The sequence below is a fragment of the Cebus imitator genome, unplaced genomic scaffold (genome assembly GCF_001604975.1).
Source record: "Cebus imitator isolate Cc_AM_T3 unplaced genomic scaffold, Cebus_imitator-1.0 Scaffold316, whole genome shotgun sequence".
Lineage (NCBI taxonomy): Eukaryota > Metazoa > Chordata > Mammalia > Primates > Cebidae > Cebus > Cebus imitator.
Window position 1 is genome coordinate 157,977 of NW_016107631.1, and position 18,320 is coordinate 176,296.

Here is an 18,320-nt window from a genome sequence, read left to right on the forward strand (position 1 = left end):
CTTGAGGCAGGAAAGTGCTTGGCAGGTTCTGGGAACCACAAGGCCAGTGTGGCTGAGAACAGCAGTGAGGAGTCAGAGGTAGGAAAAGAAGCTAAGGAGGAAGCAGGGGTTGCTCCTACGGGGACTTGCAGGTCATGATAAGGACTCAAACTATACTCTGAAAAAGCTGGAGAGTTGTCAGAGCATTTTGAACAGAAGAGAGACAGGATATAACTTACCTGTCAAAAGGAACGTTCGGAATGCTGCCTTCAGCATTCACGCTGTAGAAGGGCGATGGGCCTGAGACGGTGATCCAGGTGAGAGATTACAGTAATCCACTAGCAAGATCAGTGTTGCACTCTGGATTTTCAAATGGGTTAGATTTGGCATGTGAGAGAAAGAATGGAGTGGAGGGTGACTCCAAGGTTTTCGGCCTGGGCTGCTGAAAGAACCGGGTTGCCACCTGCTGAGATGGGCAAGGCTGCGGATAGAGCAAGCTTGGGGTTTGGGATGAGTCATGACTGACTGAGATGATTCCACACATCCAAATGGAGCTGGCAGGCAGCAATAATGACAGTGATGATAACAATCATAGCTCCAGCCGTAGTGCTTACTCTGAGCCAAGCACTCTTCCAACACTTTACACGTCTAAACTCATTTAATCCTCATCATGGCCTGGGATGTACAGCTACTAATATTAATTCCATTTTACAGAGGAGGAAGTATTGGATATACAAGGCAGGTGTTCAGAGGAGAGCCTGGGACAGACACACAGTCATCAGTGTGTGGGTGGCACAAGTTCACCTGGAAAGTGGGTAAGAAGGTCCAAACACTGAGCCCAGACACTCCAAAGTTTATAGCAGGATGGCAAAGAACATCAGCAAAGAAGAATATGGAACAAGCCGGGTGCAGTGGCTCATGCGTGTAATCTCAGCACTTTGGAAGGCCGAGGTGGTCAGATCACAAGGTCAAGAAATCGAGACCATCCTGGCTAACACGGTGAAACCCCATCTCTACTAAAATCTCTACTAAAAATACAAAAATGAGCTGGGTGTTATGGCCCATGCCTGTAATCCCAATTACTCAGGAGGCTGAGACAGGAGAATCACTTGAACCCGCGAGGCGAAGGTTGCGATGAGCCAAGATCCCGCCACTGCACTCCAGCCTGGTGACAGAGCAAGACTCCATCTCAAAAAAAGAAAAAAAAGAGAACATGGAACAACAGCTGAGGGAGTAGGAAGAGACCCAAGAGGGGGTATCCCCAGAGGCTGAGCACAGCACGTATTTCTAGAAGGAGGAAGTGCTGAAGAAAAAGCACTTTGGAACTGCACATGGAGATCATGATATGAGGAGACAATTTTGGGTTAGCCTTTGGCAAGTCACAGGGCCTCAGCTTCCCCATCTGTAAAATGGTTCTTTAGAGATTCCCCAGCTAGGACACCCATGGCAGACCCTATCCCCAGCACCATCTAGGACCATTGGCTGGACCAGGTTTACCACCCCATCCCTCTCCTGTCTTCTTACCCTGCCCTTGGCCCCAACCCCCACCTCCCACCACTTACCTCACTAGAATTTTCTATTCATAACCTGTAATTTTGTCTCTAAGGGGTTCCCTCACCTTGAACCAGTCTGGGGGGTTGGGGGCAGTGTTACTGTAATACTTGTCCTCGACTCCTGAGATGCACCCTTCACTCAGCCAATATGCTCAATTGCTCTCCTCTGGCCCAGGCCCCTGGCTCAGGCCCAAAAACCAAGTAGGTTGCAGCTGCAGCTGGAGAGAGGAAAGAGGCTGCCTATTAACCCTCTAGAACCCAAAATCTCAGAAACTGCTTTGGAGAGGAAGACTGGGCACCACGGGTGGGTAGTGGGACTAGGGCTTGAGCTGCAGATTAAGGTGCAGGAGCCTGGAGCGGGGAGGCAGGAGACTTGGAGCGGGGAGGCAGGAGACTTGGGGCTGGAGGCCTCATGTAGGGGTTAGGGAATGAGGTCTGTGGATTGCGAGTTGGAGAGCGAGGCTTGAAGCTAAGCCTGGGGAACTTGGGACTGGGGTCTGGGATTAGGAACCAGAAAACCATGTACTGGGGCTGAGGGTGGCCATCACACTGACCCTGCCGGAAGAGCCCAGACCGTGTCCCTCAGGTCCTCTGGGAACTGGAAAGCACCAGGGAAGGGACGGCTAAATGAAGTGGAGCCCTCTACAGGGCTGAGCCAGGGAGGTCCCAGGAAGCCAGGCACAGGAAGGGCTCCCTCAGTCTGGGCGCACTGGCTCACGCCTGTAATCCCAGCACTTTGGGAGGCCGAGGCGGGTGGATCACCTGAGATCTGGAGTTTGAGACCAGCCTGACCAACATGGCGAAACCCCGTCTCTAAAAAAAAAATAATAAAATAAAATAAAAAATTTAAAAAAAAAGGAAGGGCTCCCTAAAGAGAGTACAGTAAGGGGCCCAGAGGTGGGCAGTGTCCAGGAAAGGTTGGGGCCAGAGAAAAGAATCCTTCAAGGGGGCAGGAGTAGAGGCCCAATGGGTGATGGGCAGTGCCTAAAACTATCACAGCAGAGCTGGAGGTTTTCTTTTTTTTTTTTTTTTAATAAACTTTATTTATGTTTTTTGTTGTTGTTTTGAGAGGGAGTCTTGCTCTGTCGCCAGGCTAGAGTGCACTGGCACGATCTCAGCTCACTGCAACCTCCACCTCCCAGGTTTAAGCGACTCTCCTGCCTCAGCCTCCTGAGCAACTGGGACTATAGGCAAGCGCCACCACACCCAGCTAATTTTTGTATTTTTGGTAGAGACGGGGTTTTATCATGTTGACCAGGATGGTCTCGATCTCTTGACCTCGTATCGGCCTGCCTCCACCTCCCAAAATGCTGGGATTACAGGCATGAGCCACCGTGCCCGATCCAGAGCTGGAGGTTTTCTAGAGAAGCCAGTTCAGAGTGACTCACCTGTGTTCCCCAGAAGCCAGTCCTATAAGACGTTCCATGTGAAAAAAGATCCTGTGGTGAAATAAGTTCGGGAAATGCTGATCGTTCTCTTTGCCTCTCAGAGACTCTCAATGCACATTTGCCATTTATTTGCATGGCGAGGTTCCTGCAGTAAAGAAAGTTCCCATTTCATCACAGAGGCCTGTTTTAAAAAATAAAATAAAATAACTAACACCTAGTAACATCCACAAAATAGACTGAGGAACACTGGGCTACCTGAGCTCCCATTTTACTTTCAGAAAAACTGAAGCTCAGAGAACAGAGGGATCTGCCAGGACACAGAATGGAGTCAAACCCCGGGTGTCCCATCTTCAAGGAACATCAGAGCTGGGAGAGCCCATTTGGGCTACCTAGCCCCTCCCACCTCCATCTCCACTCCATGTACAGATAACTCCACTGAGGATGGGAGACAGGCCGTGATTCCTCTTCTACAAGGTGCTAGACAGAGCCCCATGACTCGACTCAGTCTGGTGCCCTGACATACTACACAGCCTCCAAAACCGGATCACCCTCCCTGGGCAGGCCTGCACCCTCCGCACAGGGCTGGCTTCTACTGACCATCCTTCCACCTTCCCTCACCTTTCTATCCTGTTCCTGGGAAATGTATGGGCTCCAGTGTGCCCTAATACCTTTCCCAAAATCATTTTGTCTCCCCAGCAAGCTCGTAAGCCCCATGGTTTCTGGGCTCTGGTTTCTCCTGTTCCCTTCCCAGTGTTGAGCACAGCGCCGGGCATAGACTCCAGTCTGACCCCTTAGGATGGAGCTTCATTACCAGTATGGAGGAGGCAGGACATGCTATGGGGCTGCACTGTGTGATTTGGTTTTTTGTTTTTTGTTTTTTGTTTTTGTTGTTGTTTTTGAGACAGAGTCTACCTCTTGTCGCCAGGCAAGAGTGCAGTGGCGTGATCTCGGCTCACTGCAACCCCCACCTCCTGGGCTCAAGCGATTCTCCTGCCTCAGCCTACCAAGTAGCTGGAACTACAGGCACATGCCACCACGCCCAGCTAATTTTTGTATTTTTAGCAGAGACAGGGTTTCACCATGTTGGCCAGGATGGTCTCATCTCTTGACCTTATGATCTGCCCACCTCAGCCTCCCAAAGTGCTGGGATTACAGGTGTAAGCCATCAAGCCCGGCTGCACTGTGTGGTTTTTAAACTAGCAAAATTCTGGTGACCTGTCCCCTGAATGCAGGGCAAGGGAACAAAGGGTCCCCAGAAGGAGGGCCACAGCTGGGGCTGGGCTTTTTTTCATGTGTTCCTCCAAGCTAGGCTGTTATAACAAGAAAACTAGAGCAGGCTGGGCATGTGCTCAGGAGAGAATTTTGTTCACGCCTGGGGGAAAGACATAGAGACACAAGTGAGGAGGCTCATCCCCAGCCATCCAAACCCCAGGCAGACCCGGCAGGCTCCTCCCTGTCTCCCTGCATAGCTACCATTTCCTGTTGAGAGATTGCCCTTTGGGAAAAGCTTTCCTCCTTCCTTCATTCCTTCCGTCCTTGGAAAGGTCTGGAGCAGACCTTGTCTAGCCCCACTATCTCTGTGGAAAGGGGACGGGGGCAAGAAGGACAGGGAACATTGTCTACCTGCATCCCGTCCCCTTTGGCCGGGCACTGCTCATTCTCCGTCTCCTCAAAGGGCTTCTTGCCCAAGATCCCCAGGGAGCAGAGGCTCTAGGCAGCAGGCCCCTCCCCCTGCCCCAGCCTCCAGCCTCCAGCGGCAGAGCTCAGGTCCTAACTCGATTGTCCCTGTTAATTACTGCGTGAGCCGGCCGGCAGAGTAAACAGGCGGCCTAGGAGATCCTCTCATCCTCATCAATCTCTGCCCTGGTCAGGCCTCCGTCAGCAATGGGACTGGCAGGAGGCGCCAAGGGGGCGGGGAAGGGGGGCTGTGGGGCCAGGGTCATGTCAGGTCCTAGCAAAAAAGCTGATTGCCCCACAGTGGGAGCCAGAAGAGGAGAAGGTGGCAGGAGGTGATGTGGATACATTGACATTGAGACTTGGGAAACCTTTAGGATAGGGGCAAAAGTAATGATTGGAAGTCGACTGGTCTGGCTCTGGCATGTACTAGCTGTGTGACCTTGGACGGGTCACTGAACCTCTCTGTGCCTCGGTTTCTTCATCTGTAAAATGGGAATAATAATTCTACATGCTTTGTTGGGTTATTCCGAAAATTAAATGAGTTAAAACATGTAAAACACTGAGAAGGGGGACAGCAGATTGCTGGTGCTATGCAAGTGTTTGTTAATATGATGGGACCAGAAAACAAAGGACTGCAGGAGACATCGATTTAGCAATTTCCCAGGAAACTCCCTCTTACAGTCAGCAGTGTTCTCAGCTAGTTAGGCTCCAAGCTGGGGGCAAAACCTGCAAACCGGGCAGGGCTTAAGAGGGCAGATTGTTACCTAACCTCCCTGGGCCTGTTTTCTGTCTGCAAAATGGGGACCGTAACCGTGCCTATGTCGTGGAGCAGTCGTGAAGATTAAATGAGAAGGTGCGCGCAAAGATGCTATGAATGCGGTAGCCAGGAGCAATCCCTCAATAAAGACAGGGCAGCCAGCTCCTATCGCTTTCCTAGCGTTAGCTGTGCACAACCCCTTACCCACCCCAGCCAACAAAAGGCCTGCACGGTGGCAAGAAGGAGGTATAAGTGCTGTTATTTCTCTCCCGGAGAAGGGGAGGAGGCCCCCGTCCCCGCCCAGGCACTCCAGCCCCTCGTCCGGCCCCTCCTAGGCACAGAGCTGGATGGGCCGCTAGGAGCCGCGGCGGGGACGTGGAGGGTCGTGTGCGTCACGGGAGCGGCCCCAGGACTGAGGCGCATAACCCCTGGGAGCCAATCAACAAAGGTTCTCGTCTCTGCAGGCCAGGAGGGCGAAGTGCAGCTCCCGACCCACCGACGTACTTACGGCGCCTGCGCTGTGGCGAGGGTCTCTCGGAGAAGCGAGCACATTTGACATTGGGGGGAGCTTTAGGATCCGGGCAAAAGCAATGATTGGAATTCTACTGGCCTGACTCTGGCACCTACTCGCTGTGTGACCTTGGACAGGTTACTGAACCTCTCGGTGCCTCGGGGATACTTGCGGTGCCTGAGAGGGTCTCAAGTAAAGGAACCCGGCTGAGGCTCCACTCGCCCGGCGTCTTCCCACTCACCCCTCGCCATCTGGGCTTCAAGCTTTGGCCTCCGCCTGGGTGGGGGGCACTCGAGGATCGGGCGTCCAGGGAACTGAGGGAGGAAGCGGGCAAGGGAAGGAAGGGTGGAACTTTGCCGGGCTGGAAGCAGGGGATCCTGGTGCCACGACACTGGGCGAGCGGATTCCACTGTGCAGAGTTGGGGGTTCCCTTGAGACTGGACCTGCTCTGACCCCAAATATCCCGTCCGAAGTTCCACGGGGCTCCAGCAGTTTCACGGAGGACCTACACCCGCCTGGGCCAGGGCTCGTCCACCCTGCAGCGGAAAACTGGGAGCCCAGGGTCCGCAGACGACCTAGCGAAGCAGGGTCGACCCCGTGAATCAGGTGTTTCAGGCAGCGAGTGGCGCGAGCTTCCATAGTGCGGGGGAAGGCGCCTGCTTTCTCGGTCGGGGCCGCAAGTCCGCGGCACATCCAGCTCCAGGGTGGCAGCCAGTGGCCTGGACTTCCAGATGGTGTCCTCATAGGCAGGGACCGAGGACAGTTAGGGATGCCATATGGGAACGCAGCTCCCCTCCACGGCCCGGTCCAGCCGGGGGTCCGAAACACCATGTGGCGATCCCTCAGTTCCCAGCACCTGGCCCGACCCCGGACGCAGAGTCAACTCAGGGGAGTCTCCTGCCGGGCTGTAAGGACTGGGGGGCCGCGGGAAAACACGCGAGGCGACGCGCTCGCGACCGCCCCAAACCCATCTTTTCTTCGGGAACTGCCCTCAAGACTTGGGGCGGGAAAGTGGGGCCGCTTCCCCGCACTCCCCCTGCCCTCCGGCACCCAGCACGTGGTAGGGGAGGAAAGGCGAAGCGTCTACAAGGCCTCGACTTGGAAACAGGACTCGGAAAATCCCGATTTCCTGTCCCAATAAGATGCCTTTGCTGTGGCCGCGTCCGCTCTTGCCTCGGACAGCGGGGGCTCTGGGGACCGCTTGCTGGGCCAGCTCTTTCCGCGGCCCCGCCCTGGATTTGAGTTTCTTGTTTTAAATCTGGGAATTAGTCTCTCCTGGAGTCCTGGGGGGAGAGTATGGCGAGGAAAGACGAAGTTGAGGGCCTGAGGCCATTGACGGTGAAGAGGCAAGGAGCGGAGCCCTCAGGCCGACCCTCTGCCTCCCACCTGGGCTCGAATGCAGGTTGCCCCAGGCCAGAGGAAGCAGCGTCGTAAAAGTGACACATTTAGCTGGGTTTGAGTTTCCGACACGGATTAAAACCGAGGGTGAAGATTTACACTCAAGGTCTGCAGCGCACTCCCGGAGCCTGTTCACTTCCTTCCTCCACCCACTTGCGGCCTTGCCCGACCCTGAGACTCTTAAAAATGCTGTCCCGGCCCGGCGCGGTGGCTCCTGCCTGTAATCCCAGCACTCTTGAGAGGCCGAGGCGAGCGGATCACAAGGTCAAGAAATCGAGATCATCCTGGCCAACATGGAGAAATCCTGTCCCTACTAAAAATGCAAAAATTAGCTAACTGTGGTGGCTCGCTCCTGTAGTCCCAGCTACTCGAGAGGGTGAGGCAGGAGAATCTCTTGAACCCCAGAGGCAGGGGTTACAGTGAGCCAAAATTGCGACACTGTACTCCAGCCTGGGTGACAGAGCAAGACTTGATCTCAAAAATAAGTAAATAAATAACGCTGTCCCACAGTCCTGCCATCCCCAGAACTGCAGCCGGTGCTCAGCCTTAGGATGGTTCCAGGCTCACTGATCGCAGCCTCCACGAAACCACAGGGACCCACGCCGCTTGTAAATCTACTCATCTGTAAAATGGGAATAATGGAACCTCCCTCCTAGAGTTGTGAGAAGTTAAAGAATATAGAGGCCGGTTGTGGTGGCTCAGGCCTGTAATCCCAGCACCTTGGGAGGCCAAGGTGGGTGGATCATTTGAGATCAGGAGTTGGAGACCAGCCTGGTCAACATAGAAACCCCGTCTCTACTAAAAATACAAAAATTAGCTGGCGGGTAGTGGTGAGCGCCTGTAATCCCAGTACTGAAGAGGCTGAGGTAGGAGAATCGCTTGAGCCGGGGAGGCAGAGGTTACCGGTGAGCCGAGATCATGCCACTGAACTCCGGTCTGGACGACAGAGTGAGACCCTGTCTCAAAAAAAGAATATAGAGCACTTAGTAGTTCCTGACACGTAGTAGGTGCTCGAAACGTGTTATAAATAACAGCCTGGCGTGTTGGCTCAGTAATCCCAGCATTTTGGGATACCAAGAGGGGCGGAGGCAGGCGGATCACTTAAGCTCAGGAGTTTGAGACCAGCCTGGCCAACAGGGTGAAGCCCCGTCAATTGAAAAAAAAATTTTAAGCCGGGAGGGGTGGCGCGCGCCTGTAGTACCAGCTACTCTGAGGTGGAGGGGAGGCTGCGCGCGGGTAGAGGTGGGTGGAGGGAAGGGCTGCAGTGAGAGGAGGATCGCTTGAGCCCGGGAGGCAATTGTAGTGCGCTCTGATCGCGACACTGCACTTCAGCTTGGGCGACAGACCGAAACCCTGAATCAAAAAAAAAAAAAAAAAAAAGGGCAATGATGGCTTTCACTTTTTGCAGATGCACGTGCCACGTTTTACCTGCAGAAGCTCAACTAACCCGTCAAACAACCTGATCAGGAAGGTATTTCTATTTATTTTCTTGTCATAGATGAAGAAACTGAGACCTACAGAGGGGGCCTAACTTTCTCAGGCCGCTTCAGCTAGGAAAATGCCAAGCTGAATTCGCACGCAGGGCACTCTCCTCCTCCACAGTAAGGGGCCGAGAAGGGGGCCAAGCCGCGCAATGGCGACTCCACGTTCCCTCGGTAGCCTAAGGAGTGAATTCTCGGCGAAGCGACCAAAAATAGCAACCAGCAGGAGCAGAGACCCAAGAGTCAGCCCCTACCCGACCCAGCCAGAGATGGGGGGAGAACTGGAGGGGGTCGCGCGGGGGCGGGGCCAAAGCCCCACGTGCGCTGCCTGCAGCCTCTTCAAGAAGCCCTTTGTCGCGAGCAGCCGCGTTCGTGCCGCACTCGGCGGCTTAAAATAAAGACAATGTTCCCAGCCTCCCTGCGGCTAAATCGGGCGCGGGTGCGGGGGTGGTGAGCTAGCCGGGCGGGAGCGCTTCTCCCGGCCCTACCTCTCCTCTCCCCTCCTGCCTCAGTTTCCCCACTGATAAGGGGGACCTAGCCAAGTCCGGGCGGGGAAGTCAGAAGAGTGATACAGTAAGTGGAGGGGGGGCGCCATCCCCCTGCCTCCGCGACTGCACAGACTTTAAAAGGAAGCCGCGTGGGACAGAGGGGGGCACTCAGGAGGAGGCAGGGGAAAGCTGGACACCCTCCCCACCCGCCCACAAAATAAGTGTTTTTATTTCTAAAGGGACGTGTGCAGAGGCGGTGGGAGAAGAGAAGAGGGAGACCAAGGAGATTGGGGGGAGGTGGCAAAGAGGGAGCCTGATTCAGACTCGGAAATGGATGTTGAGCGTGGAGGCCTAACACCCCCACACTGAGCCACGTGTACGCGCACAAGTACACGCAGCCCCACCGCGCCGCGTAAGCGCAGCGGCAAACCCAGGGCAGCCCAGCAGGGGGCATCCGGAGTCCGCGCCCAAGGGCAGGGACTGGTCAAGTTCTGACCCAACGCTGACGGTCTGGGTGACCCTGGGAGGGAAGGGGGATGCTCACTTACATTTCTCTCCAAGCTGCAGCCTCTGCTTGGCCTCGGCAGGGAGGAGGACTGGGTGCCTGCTGGAGCCCCAGCTGGCTTTGAGAAGCACAGATGCCCCCACATGTACCTGCCACGTGTGCCCACCAGTAGCTGCTGACCAAACCCCAGGAACTCCAGTGGCAAACCCCAGGAACTCCGGTTTCAGCTCCACTTGGCTCCATTGGCCAAAGGGGCTTCTGGGTGAGAAAGCACCAGGTTACCCTCAGGCATCACCGTTGGCGGGGGTCCTTGGTGGGAAAATGGGTAGGGGAAACCCCTACCCCAGACTCCAGAGCCCTGGGCTTAGAGCCAAGGGGCCCAGTCCAAACACCTGCCACCACGTTCATCACACCTCTGCTCTTCAGTTTTCTCAACTACAAAATGGGGATATTGATGGTCCCATTCCTTCCTGCTTCTCACCCCAGGACATCGGCGCAGCCCAGTGGGGTAAAGAATACAGCAGCCCCAGCAGGCAGTCCCTGAAGCCTCCAACTCTCCTCCCCAGCCTGCTTCTGGGGAGGTCTCTAGGGACAAACGGAGGCGGTTCAGGACCCAGGTCTCTATGGCAAACGGACCCGCCTCCCCTCCCGCCCCCCATCCCCAGAGGTTCTGTCTCTGAGGAAGCTCAGCACAGAAATCCAAACCAACCTGGAAGGGAGAGATGCTGGCCTAGCAGTAGGGCTGAGGGAGATGGGGAGGAGGGCTCATCTCCTCCCAGGTACACACCTGTGAGCCCTGAGTGGGAGTCAGGGAAGACAGAGTTTGACAAGCTGGGAGGAGAGCTGTCTCTCGGCCTGTCTGTCTGTCTGTCTTCCAAGTGGAAGCTTGGGGTGGAGCAGGCAGGTAGAGGCTGCCTCCCTTGTCAGAATTAGCAAGTTCCACAGTTGGGTAACACTCAGCCACTCATCAAATACAGACACACGTGTGCACATGCGTCCTGCTCCAGAACGATAGGGCACACCTGCGTTTACACAGGCTGCATGGTGACACAAGTACACAGGGACACACACATGCGGGGCACTCAGCTGCACATGGGGCAGGCACCTGGTCCCCTCCTCATCCCTGAGAAGCAGACACCCATATACCCTCACAAGGGGCTGCGCGGAAACCAACGCTGGATCACAGAGCCCAGCACATGGGCACGTTCGCTCAGCCCCTGGGCGGGTGCACCAGCCCTCTGGGTCTGTTCCAAGTTGGAGCCTCTCACGTGAGACCCAATGTGTCATTTCCAAACAGAAGGAATCTAGCTCTCTCGCAGCAGGGAGGAAGAGCAGGGTGTGTAGCTGGGTGGGTGGGTGCGTGGGCGTGTGCAGGGGGGAGGGCATGTATGCAAGGGAAGCAGGCATGTGAATATAGGGGCATGTGTGTTGGGGCATGGTGCACATGGGTTGAGGGCTCTAAGGTTGGGTGGGGGGAAGAAGCCTGAGGAAACAGTGTGCCTTTGTGAGGGTGTGTGTGTGCCGCCGGGTCTGTGCAGTGGGTGTGGGTGTTTGTCTCCCTGTATCCGCCTTCTCTCCCGTCCTGGACTTTTAGCCTTCCTGGGCTCGCCTTCCTCATGTCCTTCCTCCTCCGTCTTGGGGCTCAAACTGGGTGCCCTGGTGGAGGAGGGGGGCACACTCCAGAACCTAGTCCAACCCCAGACGCTGCCTGAGGCTTCCCTCCAGCTCCCCTCCCTTCCTTTTCTCCCTTTCCTCCCTCCCTCTCTTTCCCTTTCTCCCTCCCCCCTAAGGCTGGCGTGCCAGGGGGTGGGACATGCCAATCACTGGCTGTGCCTCTCCCGCTGCCAGCACAGGGCGCAGCTCCCCCCGGGAGCCAGGTGTTTGGGTCCCTGGAGACGCCGCCGGCCCCCAGGGAGGCAGTGGGGCTGAGGACCCTACAGACCCCTCTTCAGCCCCATGGTGAGTACATTTGGGAGGGTTTGGGAGGGGCCGCACTGAGCTGAAGGGTAGGAGGGTCCTGGGGAGTGGGGGAGGGCAGGGACCAGGATGAGATGGAAATAGGGATGGACCCCCAGAGATAGGAGGGGGCCAGGGAGGGGTCTAGAGGGCAAGGGGACTCTGTAGCATTGCACATTGGCTGCTCTGAACACCCGCCTCCTAGCTTTGAGTGGATATATCTAATGTTTTTCTGGGCTTCAGCTGGCAGAGGAGATGGAGACCCCCTCAGGAAACTGGACCTGAGGCCCAGAAGGGATGAGGCTGCCTGGTAGCAAGCAGAGCCCCCAGCACCCTAGGGGCAGAGTGGAAGGGCAAGGGGCCAGGAAGCAGCCCTTGCCACCAGCAGCCTGTGGGAAGTTGACCCCCCTTTTTATGGGGGTCCCAGTCCCAAAACCTCCTCCTCTCCTCTCTCAGGGCACCCTGAAACCCACCATCCCCATCCACCTCAGCTCCCCCGAGATGGACTGAATCAGGCTGCTGGCCAGACAGAGAAGCTGGAAGTCAAGGTGGGTGTCGGGCCAGAAGCCAGCAGGAGACCAGGCAAAGAGCCTCAGGGCTCTCTGGGGACAAATGGGCTTGGATGGCCACCCTGGCCAGGGAACGTGGCCCTGAAGTGTGCAGGGGCCCAGAGGACCCTCTTTATGTTTCTAGTATGTTGGGCTCCCCCAGGGCGGGTCTCAGTCCTACATCCAGGCAATGCATGGATACCAGTGGGCACCCATGCCAGGTACTCACCCAGTAACCCCACACTGCACAATGTGGGGAAGGACTAGGGGCCAGGAACTCTGGTTCTTGTAGAGCTGACAGCTCCTGGGCAGGCCAGCTGGGGAGGGGGTCGTCAGCTTTCATAGCTCATTCCGACATCTGCAGCTTAGAGGTTATCAGAGCCAATGAAGAGGGGTTAGAGGGGTTCACCTCTTTGCACAAAACACACCTGCAGCTCCCCCCAGACTGATGTAAGACCCCTGCCCAACTGGTTGGAAGGAGCCGGGCAGTCTCCCACAGCCAGGCAGTCTCCTTGCCAGGGGTATTCAGCTGTTCACCGCGCTGTCTGTCAGATGAGAGTTCTCTGCCCTCTGACCTCAGCCGCCAGGCAAGCTGCAGTCACTATCGCTGCTGAGATATCAAAGGGGAGGAGGCAGGGAAATGGGCTGCAGAAGATGTGAGTCTTGGCTCACAGCTGACAGCTGGCGGTTGGAGTTCTGAGAGCTGGATCCTGAAGTGTAATGGGAGTCCAAAGTGTCAAGAAGGGGCTAAACAAAGGTCATGGCAGACTAGAAAGGAGCCTTTCCATGGTACAGAGGCACTGAGGCTGAGAAAGGGCAAAGGACATGCTTATGGTCAGAGAAGGGGGCTTGGACCCCTTCTCCGCATCCTTAGCACAACGCTGCGCTGCCGCCTCCATGAGCAGGAAGATGGGGTGGGAGAGCAGGGGGTGCAGCCAGCTCTGAGAGGCAGAAGCTTGGGCTCCCAGCAGGCGGGGAGAGGTGGGTGAATTGCGCTGGGTTTCTGCTCTGCTGTGGTGCCATGGTGATGCCTACAGGGATGGAGGAGGGAGGGAGAAAGAAGAAAGGAAATGAGGAGAGGAGTGCAAGGAGCCAGGAGCAGGGGGCACTCAGATTAGAGGATGAGGGACCCAGCACCTCTGATGCCACACTGGCAGAATAAGGTCTAGGGTCCAGCTGCTCATGCCCAGGCTCTGGCATGGACTGGCCAAAGTCAGGCAACTGCTTAAGATCCATCATGGGGGAGCAAATTTGGCAGTGATTCCAGGGCTGATGCTCCTCTTCCGGCTAAGCGGTGCGTTTTATGTAGCATTTAACTGATGGCTGCTGCCCTCCACAACGCTAGTTGGCCCTTCCAATGGCAACTGTTGAGCCTAAAGAAACATGATCAATTCTATTTGTTTCCTCCCTCATTCCCAAAGCCAGGCATCAGGGGTGGAAGTTTTGTGCACCTTAATGGGTCAAAAGCTACCATCAGATAAAAGTTAACCCCAAGGGGAGAGCTGCCTCGCATGGCTGGCTTCTGGGTTCAGGCCCTAGCAGAAGGGACCAGAGAGGAGGCCTGGCCAGAAGGAGTGCCCTCCTCATTGCATATGTGTGGCCTCAGGTGCCCAACCCCACAGCCCCTCTGCAGAACTCCCACTCCCCAATATTGTCCCCTCTCCCTAACCAGCACACTACCAGCTTCCAGGCCCAGAATCACAAGATGGCTCCGCTCCTCCCTCCTAAATCTCTTCCCGGCATCCCCTCATTCTCTCCCTCCCCTCCGGTACTCCCTGGCCAGTGGTAAGTTCAGAAAAGCCTGGCGTTCAGGAATCCTTCTCCCCATTTCTCTTTCCCTGCTGCCTCCAGTGGTTCTCTCCCCTCCCAGTTCCTCTCACAAGGCAGATCCCCAGCCCCTGGGGATTGGTCCTGGGCACTGGCAGTCAGCAGTCTGGCCTGCTGCAATAAAGGCTCTGACCTCATCCCTTAACCCTTTGAGCCCAGGCTAACATTGTCCTTACCCCGGAGACAAATGCCATGGCATGTCTATGTCTGTCCTGCCACCTCACTTAGCTTCCCTGCAGCCAGTCGAGGCAGGTTTCCTTGGTCCCTTTTACAGACAAGGATGCTCTTGGCTGGTTTTCTCCTAAGCTCTCCAGCCACGCAGAGCCTCATTCAGAGGAGCAGGACCTAGCAGATGAGATGTGGGAGCTCAAGACAGAAGCAGGGCCTCTGGACCATGCTCTGGAGCTGGTCCTGACCCCCAACAGGCTCATCCTCAGTCTCCAGGGTCTGAAGTTGAGTACACACGCGTACATTTATTCCACAGGTATTTATTGAGCAACTACTATGTGCAAGCCCTGGGAGAAAGCATTGAACGAGACAGACACAGCCCCTACCCTGCCCTTTAAAGAGCTCCAGTAGACCCACCCTCTTCCCACAGCGCTGTTAACACACGTCACACAGATACACGACAGACACTGCCACGCAACAAGAACACCAGATTCTGAAAGAAGGACGATTGCTCATCGTTAACTGATTCAAAGTAGGACTTGGGTGAGCTAGTTGAAGTGGGCAAGGAGGCTAACAAACCCCGCATCCCTCAAGAGCAGGAGTAGGGTTTGAGAGGTTGGTCTCCAACACAGACGCCCTATATCCAAATCCCGATTGCATCACTGATGAGCTGAAAGGTCCTTCAGGCCTTGAAGCCTCAGGTTAGGCCTTTTGCAAATTGAGGATAACAGGACCTATTTCATAAGGAGTTGTAACAGGTAGATAGATCAAGTATAGAATGTCTATGTATATAATGCTTAGAGCCATGTCTGGTGTATAGTACGCAGTCAGTAAATATCAGTTACTTTAATATTAGTAATTTTTCTTTGCTACTATTTATGTATGAGGAGTATTAGTAATATTATTAAAGGCTTCTTTTTTTTTTTGAGACAGAATCTCACTCTGTCGCCCAGGCTGGAGTGCTGTGGCACAGTTTCGGCTCACTGCAACCTCCGCCTCCCAGGTTCAAGCGATTCTCCTGCCTCAGCCTTCTGAGTAGCTGAGATTGCAGGCCATGCGCCACCACGTCTGGCTAATTTTTTATTTGTAGTAGAGGTGGGGTTTCTCCATGTTGGTCAGGCTGGTCTCACACTCCCAACTTTGGTGATCCACCTGCCTTGGCCTCCCAAAGTGCTGGGACTACCGGCGTGAGCCACCATGCCCGGCCTGAGCCCCTAATATCTTAACCCTCAGCCCAGGGCTGGTCTCCTCAGGGATCTGCCACAATCCCGGGAAACCAGGTTCTTTCACAGCCGCCATGTCACTGATCCCACAGGAGCCTTGAACAGGTAGAAGATTGCCCCGAATCGACAGCTAAGGACTAGATGCAGCAGGGACGAGAGCATGTCTCCAGGAACCTTCTCCTGAGCTCCTTCTCTGTCCAAGACAGGGCTAGTGGGTGAGGACCTCTAATTATAGAGGAAAGGCAGAGTCTTTCATTGATGGATCTTTTCTTTGGCTGTGTCATAGGGGGTGGAAGATCTAGATGGTGGCAAGAACCAGGTTCCAATTCTCTGGAACCTCAGGTGACTTCTCTACCTGCCACCTGTCCCAGGTGAGAGGCCTCAGCCCTCATCCAGCATAGGTGGGGCAGAGGGGGTTTGCCGAGGTGGACAGAACCCAGGCTCAGAACCCGCAGATCTGGGTGAGAATCCCACTTCCACCACTTCTGTTGGTCCATCAGAAATCTACTTTGCACCCTGAGCATCAATGCCCTTATCTCTAATATAAAGATAGAGACCCCCATTGGATGTCCACTGAGCTGTCCTGTGGTCAAGGGAAATAATACATATTAAGTGCCTGGCATACAGGAGGCATTAATTACGGTGGTTAGCAATATGACTATTAAAATGGGAGATGGCTGGGCACTGTGGCTCATGCCTGTAATCCCAGCACTTTGGGAGGCTGAGGTGGGCAGATCACAAGGTCAGGAGTTCAAGACCACCCTGACCAACATGGTGAAACCCCGTCTCTACTAAAAATACAAAAATTAGCTGGGCATGGTGGCACACTCCTGTAATCCCAGCTACTCATGAGGCTGAGGCAGGAGAATCACTTGAACCCAGGAGGCGAAGTTTGCAGTGAGCTGAGATAGTGCCACTGCACTCCAGCCTGGGGACAGAGCAAGACTCCATCTAAGAAAAAAAAAAAAAATGGGAGACTTGGAAGGGATCTCCAGACATCTAGGCAAGAGACTGCTGGCTTCCTCACTTCCAAAGACCCTTCTAGGAGAGGTCCTCACCTCCAAGGACTCCTTAAGTTACTTCTTCTCGCAAGCACCCCTGTTCTGAAAGCATTTTTTAATTCACCAAAGTTAGAGCTAGCCTTGTGATGGGCACCATGTTCCCACCTTGAGTTGATGTCATTTCCAGTCCCAAGTGAGAAAATGTAAGTGAGCCTTCAGCCCTGCCTCAGGGACTTGGGTTCTTTCTGTTCAGCGCCTCGAGTTGTTGGTTTCAGGACTCTGTAAAATCTCCCAGACACCAGGCTTGTCCAACTCCTCCATTACAGATGAGCAAACTGGAAACCAGAGTAGGGTTGTGCCTGGGGTCTGGAGGGGCAGGGGCATGGTAGGAAGAGGCTGGGCGTTGGATCAGGAGAAGGAACAGAGAATAACAACAGGGCTGGGTGCAGTGGCTCGTGCCCATAATCCCAGCACTTTGAGAGGCCGAGGCGGGTGGATCACCTGGAGCCAGGAGTTTGAGACCAACCTGGCCAACATGGTAAAATCCTGTCTCTCCTAAAAATTCAAAACTTAGCTGAGTGTGGTGGCAGGAGCCTATAATCCCAGCTCCTCAGGAGGCTGAGTCAGGAGGACCGTTTGACCGAGGAGACAGAGGTTCCAGTGAGCTGAGATCACACCACTGTACTCCAACCTGGGCGATGGAACAAGACTTCGTCTCAAAAAAAAAAAAAACCAGAATAACAACAAGCCTTTAACTCTTTAACTGATTCAGGGCCAGGCACTCTGAACAGCATCATCCCCATCAGCTGGGGATGAGGGCAGCAGGGGAATGAAAGGTTGACTGGTTGCTGATCGCACAGCCAGGAAGGGTCAGCGTCAAGCTTCAAACCCAAAACTGGGAACTACAAAACCAGGACTAGGGTGAATCAAGGGAGGCATAAAAATACTCACCAATCAAGAGAAATAATATCATAATAATATTTTTTAAAATCAAACAGCAAATTCCAGCCCACAGGCTGGCTGCCTATATTTGTAAACAAAGTTTTATTGGAACCAGGGCCAAGATTAGGGTGAGGTGAGTGAGAAAGGGCTGGGCAAGCGCAGGGTGAACCCTGTCGTTAACATGTTGTTCATCTTGGATTTTTTTTTTTTTTGCATTAACTTCCATTTTTGTAAATATTACATTAAAATATTTTCTTGATTACTAAGTTTTGGGACACCTGTTACATTTTGCATTGGAAGCAAATGCCTGATTCACCTTACCCTAGCCCTAGCCTGCTGAGAGGTATAAGGAGTGAAGTTTTTGTTCTTTGGGTTTTTGTTTTTGTTTTTGTTTTTGAGACAGGGTCTCACTCTGTCACCCAGGCTGGAGTACAGTGGCATGATCTTGGCTCACTGCAAGATCACTCCTGGGCTCAAGTGATCCCCCTGCCTCAGCCTCCCAAGTAGCTGGGACCACAAGCGCCCACCACCACGCTCGGCTAATTTTTGTATTTTTAGTAGAGACAGGGTTTCGCCAAGTTGCTGAGGCTGGTCTCAAACTCCTGAACTCAAGTGATCCATCTGCCTCAACCTCCCAAAGTGCTAGGATTACAGGTGTGAGCCAGCACAACAGGCCTAAGAAGTCAAGCTTTAAAGGCTGTGCCACACCCAGGCAGATGAGAGGCCCCTGCAGCAGGGTAGGGTGCAGCCTCTTAGGCTAGCAAGCTCCTCTTGTCTACCTCAGCCTTTGCAGGTCTTTGCCCAGGGTCCAGGGCTACAGAGCTGATCCAAACTACCAGGAAGGTATGGTATGAGAGGAAGTACCCAATCTAGGAACCCGGAGACCTTGGACTAGACAATGCCTTCTTTTTTTTTTTT

At 54.4% G+C, this 18,320-nt stretch overlaps 1 protein-coding gene and 1 long non-coding RNA gene across 3 annotated transcripts in view; one reads left to right on the forward strand and one right to left on the reverse strand.

Annotated features, from left to right (window-relative positions):
- Window positions 1–223: 223 nt before the first annotated feature.
- On the reverse strand, window positions 224–12,862 carry LOC119467659. The gene is made up of 4 exons (XR_005196204.1): window positions 12,471–12,862; window positions 10,151–10,322; window positions 2,921–3,101; window positions 224–339 (listed from the first exon to the last, which is right to left on the reverse strand). It is a non-coding gene; the product is annotated as an uncharacterized LOC119467659 (long non-coding RNA).
- Window positions 11,039–18,320, forward strand: part of CHRM1 (cholinergic receptor muscarinic 1) — a 14,230-nt gene continuing 6,948 nt past the window's right edge. Inside the window, exons 1-2 of one of the 2 annotated variants that reach the window (XM_017503807.2) lie at window positions 11,039–11,696; window positions 12,150–12,241. The gene's annotated coding sequence lies outside the window, so the exon portion shown is untranslated. The remainder of the gene's footprint in view (window positions 11,697–12,149; window positions 12,242–18,320) is intronic. The other variant, XM_017503806.2, reaches the window with a different exon arrangement.